The following is a 7,348-nucleotide window of genomic DNA, read 5'->3' on the forward strand; positions in this document are numbered from 1 at the left end:
ATGAGTTTAGCATATTAAGCAGTACCATGTACAAGATGATATAAGCTTGATTATGATTATGATATATAGTAAAATATGATGATAAATTTTTTATGTTACATGTTACGAAAATTGTCAGATCTTATATGATTATGAGAGCCTTGATGTGGGGCATGTATCACACATAACTATATATAGCCATGAGTTGGGACGGGATACCACTCATAGTAGGTTTCATGTTGTGATTTCTATGAATAACATGCTAGATTGATAGACAGATGTTGTCAATTTAGCACACACAAGTATACGTCTCGAATAAGTAATATAGATAATAAGTCTAGAATTGTATTCCAAAAAGATTTGCTATTAAATCTTCACTAAGTACTAAAATTATGACAAACTAATCTTATTCAAATAACTAAATTTTTTAAAAAATTAATTAAAATTAAATTAAAACAAGCATTAAATTAATTAATAGAAACAAAAAATTCAGTTGAGAAAGGCAATAAATTAAAAACCAAGATTATGGGTTCATTCAACACTTCATCTGATTTCAGCTTCTCTTATTATTCACATTCATGGGTGGGTTTACTAAGAATTCAAAGCTATATGCAAGTCTCCATCGAGATACTTGTACAAATATCTAACTTAATTGGGTTATTATATGTCTATAGTAATCAATTAAATAAAATTTATTAAGTTAGTGTTCTAATTTGGCTATGTATGACAATTGGCGTATGTCCACACGAATCACGAATCAGATCACTTAAATGATGTGAACATATATTATTCAAATCTTTGTCTAATCTAAAATCTCTCTATCGAGTTTTAATTAGATTTTCAAATCAATTCATTGTTGACCAGACAATCATAAGCATGAAGAACAGATTTGAATAAGCATAACTATACTTATTCATAATAAATAAAAGAGAAACTAATAATCAAAGTACATGTTGAAATCAACCATAATCCTAGAAAAGCAAATTAGTTTATAATATCTGAATAAAACCTCATCCAAAGAAAATTAACCATTAATCCAAGTCAAAGAAAATAAAAGAAATACAAAAGTAAAGAAAGAAACTAATGATTGAAGCTTTTGATTATGATTCTCTCTCCATTTCTCGTGCTTTCTTGCTTTTTTTTTTAACTTCCTTTCTCCAGAATAGTTTCTTGCTATCCTCCTTTTAAGTTTTGGTTCAAAAAGATCTATATATACCAACTAAAAAAGCCTTAACTTTTAAAAATTGTAAGTGTAGAAAAATCAAGATTTTTTTCAAGCGCTGCTGCTATCATTTTCCAGAGCCATGGCTTTCACTTCTTTGTGTTGACGCTTGTCCTCTATTCCTTTTCAATGCCATGCATCTTAACATTTAAAGCCTCGACTTTCAAGGTTTTGTTTTGACCTTTTGCCCTTTTAGTGTAGTACTTCCACTTTGATAGGGATTTCGACCATCTTTTGATCAGAAATGGTCAAAAGGATAAACATAGATGTTGTAGTCCTATCTCTTAGCTTTCCAATGGCTCAAGAATTATATCATTTGGACTTTTGTAGCTCAAGTCATCCCTAAAATACTGTAGCATATATAAATAAAGCTATCACCATACTCGTTTGGATTTTATCAAATGAGCCTTTTTCTTCAAATTTTCTATAAAAGCAATAAGAGACATTAGCAATAATTATATATTCTTAAAGTAATTTAAAACAAAATAATGTAAAATTAAACTAAAATAACTTAAATCAAACAAATCAACATGTAATCTAACTTAATTATGAAAAACACCTAAATTACTCAAATCTAAACCTAAAATCTCAAAAACTTAGCTACTTAAGCCCCTAAAATGTATCGAAACAACTTTATTTAGTAGAGTTATCACACTCCCAAATTGAAAATTTTGCTAGTACTTGAGCAAAACATAAACTAAAATGCAAGACCTAAATGAACAAAATACTTAACTAGAAATTAATTACACCATCTCGATAATCACCTTTTATATCCTCAAAACTTAATCCATATTCTCAATTCTAAGTAACACACAAATATTATTCAAGTTCATGCTTCAATTCAATTGTAAGCTTATTGTCAAGTGGATTTTTGTGTGTGTGTGTGTGTGCAATTTTTCACCTATATCATTATACAATCTCGATAAGTTTACACTCATGCAAAATTTAAATTATTAATAGAATTTCATAGGTTTGCTTTTCATATTCTTCTCTACTAATGTAGACTAATACTAAGTTAAGGATCAATAAGGCTTTATCAAGCTTGTAATGTATAGCTAAGGTCAAGGTAAGGTATGGGATATTAAAATGGTTTAAATCACCTTAAGCACAGTCATTCGAGGACCTTTTTAGAGCTTTATTTTCCTTCACCTAGTATACCTTTTTTTTTTCATCAAATTTTTCTTATGTTCAACACTTCAATCTTTTTTTCTTTCTTTCTTTCCTTTTTTCTTTTTCTCAGTTTCACATCCCCAAACTTATTTATTTTATTAGATAGTGAGATGGATACAACTATACTTTTAAACATTTCATCAGTTTTCATCTTTACTACCTCTTTCACCATTTAGCTTATAATACTTCCTAAATTGACTTATACACTTAGGAATAAAGGATACAAATATTGAAAATATTAATATAAGGGTCCAAACTAAAAATTAAATGTTTAAACAAAGAAAAACATTATATTAAGCTTAAAAAAGATAAACTAAGGATAATTATATAATAAGGTGGCTCGAAAAGCTCAATTAGTCCAAAGATGGCCTAAATTATTTCCTTAACTATGTATAGCCTGGGATTTCACTCGAACGAAAATCAAATAAATTCTAAAACTCAATACATAATTCAAAATTTTTACACTTACATAAACTTTCTCTAGACATATACAATGAATCTAAGCAAAAAGACATAATGTTCAAATTGTAGAAATCTCATCTTAACAATGAAACTTAGCATAACAATTTACATAACACTCAAACAATATTCACATGCTTCAAGGAATCAAGATAGAATATAATTAAGTTCTCATCATTGGATAAGTAAATTAAAAGAAAGCGACGTAAATAAATCTAGCTTAAGTTCATGAAACATGCATAAAATTAAAAAATTTATGAAAATAAACCAACCTAAAATATCACAAAAACTAATAAGAATAAAACCTTCCCCCAAACTTAAATTGCACATTGTCCTTAACGTGAAAAACTAAGAAAAGGATAAGGAAAATAAACTCCCTTATCAATGGTAGAAGTGCATTGAAAGTTCTAATTTTCTTTCTCCTTATCTTCATGCTTTCCAAACTTACATACTCAACAAAACAAGTTAGGGAGAGGTTATAACTACTTATTTATACAGAAAAACAAAAACTAACCAAAATAACAATTAAATCTAAAAGGATATAGCTTTGTTTGGCTCCCAAGAAGCTCTTCTTTATAGTTATTAGCTTGACTATGATACCTTCTTTTTCATTTCTTCCTCACTGCAATACTACTTGAGGCTTTGTTTCTTTACCTTGAATGCTTCAGTAAGTGTGGTAAAAATCTCAAAAATGTCATAAGACAAAACTTGTACCACTTTAAAGGTTTTCCACCAATATGGTTGAAGTTGCCATGGTAAAATACGGAGGTGGGAGCTAGAGAGTATTACTTGCTGTCCAACCTCAAAATCAAGATCATTGGAAGGTGGTGGATTATGCTTATCATAACATTACTTAGTTTTGAGATGTGGTGGCGGTGACTCTAACTCAATAGTTGGTGCTTGCTTACTTCTAGGTGATAGAGCAAGATTACCTTTACCTTCATCAGCTAAGTCCACTTTATAGCAATGATTTATAGGATACTTAGTTGCATTAAAAATAGTAAATTCATCTACCTCCTTTCCAACTTTGAATGTTTTTTTTCCTTCCTTTACATCAATGATTGCACCTGTGATAGCCAAGAATGGACATTCCAAGATTAAAAGAATTTTCATTTCCTCTTCCATCTTAAGTACAACGAAGTCCACTAGAATGTAGAGATGCCAAACTTTAACCAACACATCCTCTATAACCCTAACTGAGTAACTGATGGTTTTGTATGCTAACTACAAAGAAATTATAATAGGTTGTATCTCATTAGGTTCAAGTTTCCTAGTAATTGACAAAGTCATAATTGAAACATTAGCACCCAAATCACATAAAGCATTAGAAAATTTAAAATTGTCCATAGTACAAGGGATAGAAAAACTCATTGAATCCTTAAGCCTAGATGGAAGCTTATTTTGGATTATAACACTACACTCCTCAATAAGTGCAACCATTTCAAAATCTTTCAATTTCCGTTTTTTGGGTAGGATGTCCCTCAGAAACTTCATGTAACTTAGCATTTGTCCCAAAACTTCCACAAAAAGGTTATGTGAAGCTTCTTAAATATTTCAAGAAACTTTTGGAACTACTTGTTAAGTTTCTAATTTTGAAGGCATTGAGGAAAATGTGGTGGTGGTGGGTTTGCTTTTGTATTCTTCTATTGAAACTACTTGTCAGTGTTCACAATCTTTGTTTCATTCCTAACTAACTCTTTTTGCTACTCAACTTGCTTGGAATTGCTTTCAACCTCTTTTTCACTCCTTAGGGTAATGGTCATGACTTGTTATTTACCTTCTTTTTTCGAATTTTCCTTTGTATCACTAGGTAATGTTCCTTAAGCTTTGTTGTTTAATGTGTTGGCAAGTTCACCAACTTGGATCTCAAGGTTTCGAATTGATGTCGCTTGGCTTTAAATGATAATTGCTTGATTTTAAAAGATGGCATCATTCTTTGTCATGAACTGCATCAGCAACTCCTCTATAAATGGTTTCTTTTCTAGGATAGATGTTCTTGCTTGCTGTTGAAACCTAAGAGGTATGTTTGGTTTTTAAGTCAAAGATCACCCTAATTGTTACCTCATGGGAAGTTAGGGTGGTTCCTTTACCTTGAGTTTTAAGTGTTGGAGTAAGGATTGTTCTACTCTCTATTCCTCATAAACTTGCACTATTTTTGTACTGCTCGGACACTATTGTTTGCATGCTCATCTCCACAATAGTCACAAACTACAAAAGGAATTTGAATGAAGTTAGCACCAAAAGATTCAAGTTTTTAGTTAAAACTGCTGCCTGTGCTAATAATGTTGTGAAGGCATCCATGTCATGAACTCCAACTACTATCCTATTCATTGATTGCTTTGTTGGCCACTAGTAGTTGTTTGAAGCCATCTTCTCCAATAGATCGTATGCCTCATCAATTAACTTGGCCATTATAGCTCTTCTCATAGCAACATCAATGGTGGTTCAAGCTTGACCACTCAATCCACTGTATAATGTTTGCATTTTTAGCCACTTTGGAAGACTGTGATGAGGACAACGTCTAAGTAAATCCTTGTATCTTTTTCGAGCCTCATACAATGATTTAGAATCTAGTTGCATGAATGATGTGATATCATTCCTCATTTTCGCTATCTTGGTTGGAAGAAAGAACTTAAGCAAGGAACTTTTGAGCAAGATCATCCCATATTGTTATGGATCAGTAGGGAGTGCATTTAATCATACTTTAGCTTTGTCCTTTAATGAAAAAGGGAAAAGCCTCAATTGAATTACATCATCTATGACACCATTGTGCTTAAAGGTATTATATATCTTTAAGAAGTTTGAACTATGGGCATTTGGATCATCATTTGGAAGGACCTAAACTGGACTGAAGTTTGAATCATGGTGATGATAGCCAGCTTGATTTCGAAATTGTTGTTTTAAATAACTAGCCTTCGAATGCTCGATGAAATTCCTTGTACCAATGGAGCAACATAATCTCTTAAGCAACGATTTTCTGCGCTTGCTCGTTCTTGGATTTGTTGCTCACCTTGTCGATTAGCCATTGTATTTGTTTGAGCAAAACCTTGTTAATTTTCTCGTCAAAGTTTTTAGAATATTTTCTCAATTTATAGATCACACGGTATAATCTCCAAGCTTTTTGTTCTTCTCATACAACAACAAAACAAACTTGAATGACAAAGAAGCAAAACTCAAATTAAGACTAATAGTTCAATTTTAATATTAGCAAAATAAATATGAAAACAAATCCTCAGCAATGGCATCAAAAACTTGTTGTCGATTTTACACATGCAAGTACATGTATCAAACAAGTAAAATAGATAGTAAGTCCATAATTGTACATGTAACTATCACTACTCAATCGCTACCGACGTTCGAGTCTCACGGAAGAACCCGTCAAGTCCTGAACAAGCCTTACTTAAAACGTTAGTCATTACCTCACATTCTTAATATCAATCTAAAAAAATTTCCTTGAACCACAAAACTCTTTGTGATAAGAATTGAACAATATTCTTTACAAATTGAACAAACTTTTATTTCATATAATCGTACAAACGATACATTAAGACTTAAAATCTCCAAATGTACATTTGAATTGACACTATTGTCTAATCCAATAACAAATTACTTTATGAAGACTCGACCTCTAATAGCGAAGTGACTCAGAATAAAGTACTATAAGATGCCTTTACTTATCCGTGGTGGGCTGAAAATGTCAAGGAATACATGTTAGGCTGATCACTATCTGCAAAAGGGAAATAATAGGGGGTGAGTCTCACAGACTCAGTGATCATCGGCTTTGTGAGCAGGGCGTAAATGGAAACTAAGCATAAGACAGATAAGTTGAATAATAAAATTGGAATATCAAATCATAATTGTAAGAACCCAAAACGTAAGTAAGATATTTGTGCCTTGTAAAAACGAAGTCATGAAATCATATTACAACATTTTATTTGGCAAATCGATGCTGAAAACAAATATAACATAAATGAGTTCAAACAATCGAAACATTGCTTGCCATAAAAATATGAATAACAGTGTCAAGTATGCACACTCTCAGAATGTGTGGCATATAAAGAAATCAAAGTGCATGGCAACGTAAACCATTTCATAGTCATCAAGTAAGCACTGAAAGTTTTTATTCAAATGAGGGGAGCTGCAACAAAATCTTAACTCTCCACCATGCAAAAGAGAATGCATCAAAAACTCACAAGGCTCTCAAGTAGATAAGTATCGTAATCACTCGTGGACTCATTTCCACGTAATAACATCGGGGAACTCTGCTCCATCGGATCCCCACATGCTGTGGCAACCTCAACGATGTTGGACGACATCAGAGAAATCAAGCAGTCGTAATCGCGAATATCACTTATGGCCTTGCCACATATAACAACTTGTGGCCTTGCCACATATATCATAGACCATGGCCTTAGCCATGTCTAACAGCCTATCGGTAACCCAAAGGTCTCTATCTAGAGCTTACTTGTGCACAAGGGTTACACTTAACCGAAGTGACAATCGACCTACTCTTGAAGC

At 32.0% G+C, this 7,348-nt stretch overlaps 1 non-coding gene across 1 annotated transcript; it reads left to right on the top strand.

Moving 5' to 3' along the window:
• The first annotated feature begins 5,330 nt into the window (after positions 1-5,330).
• On the top strand, positions 5,331-5,437 carry LOC149527491 (small nucleolar RNA R71). Its single transcript, XR_016350955.1, has one exon. It is a non-coding gene; the product is annotated as a small nucleolar RNA R71 (small nucleolar RNA).
• Positions 5,438-7,348: the final 1,911 nt, after the last annotated feature.

This window comes from Theobroma umbraticum, unplaced genomic scaffold (genome assembly GCF_002168275.2).
Source record: "Theobroma umbraticum cultivar Fairchild unplaced genomic scaffold, ASM216827v3 scaffold_56.0, whole genome shotgun sequence".
NCBI classification, from domain to species: Eukaryota; Viridiplantae; Streptophyta; class Magnoliopsida; order Malvales; family Malvaceae; genus Theobroma; species Theobroma umbraticum.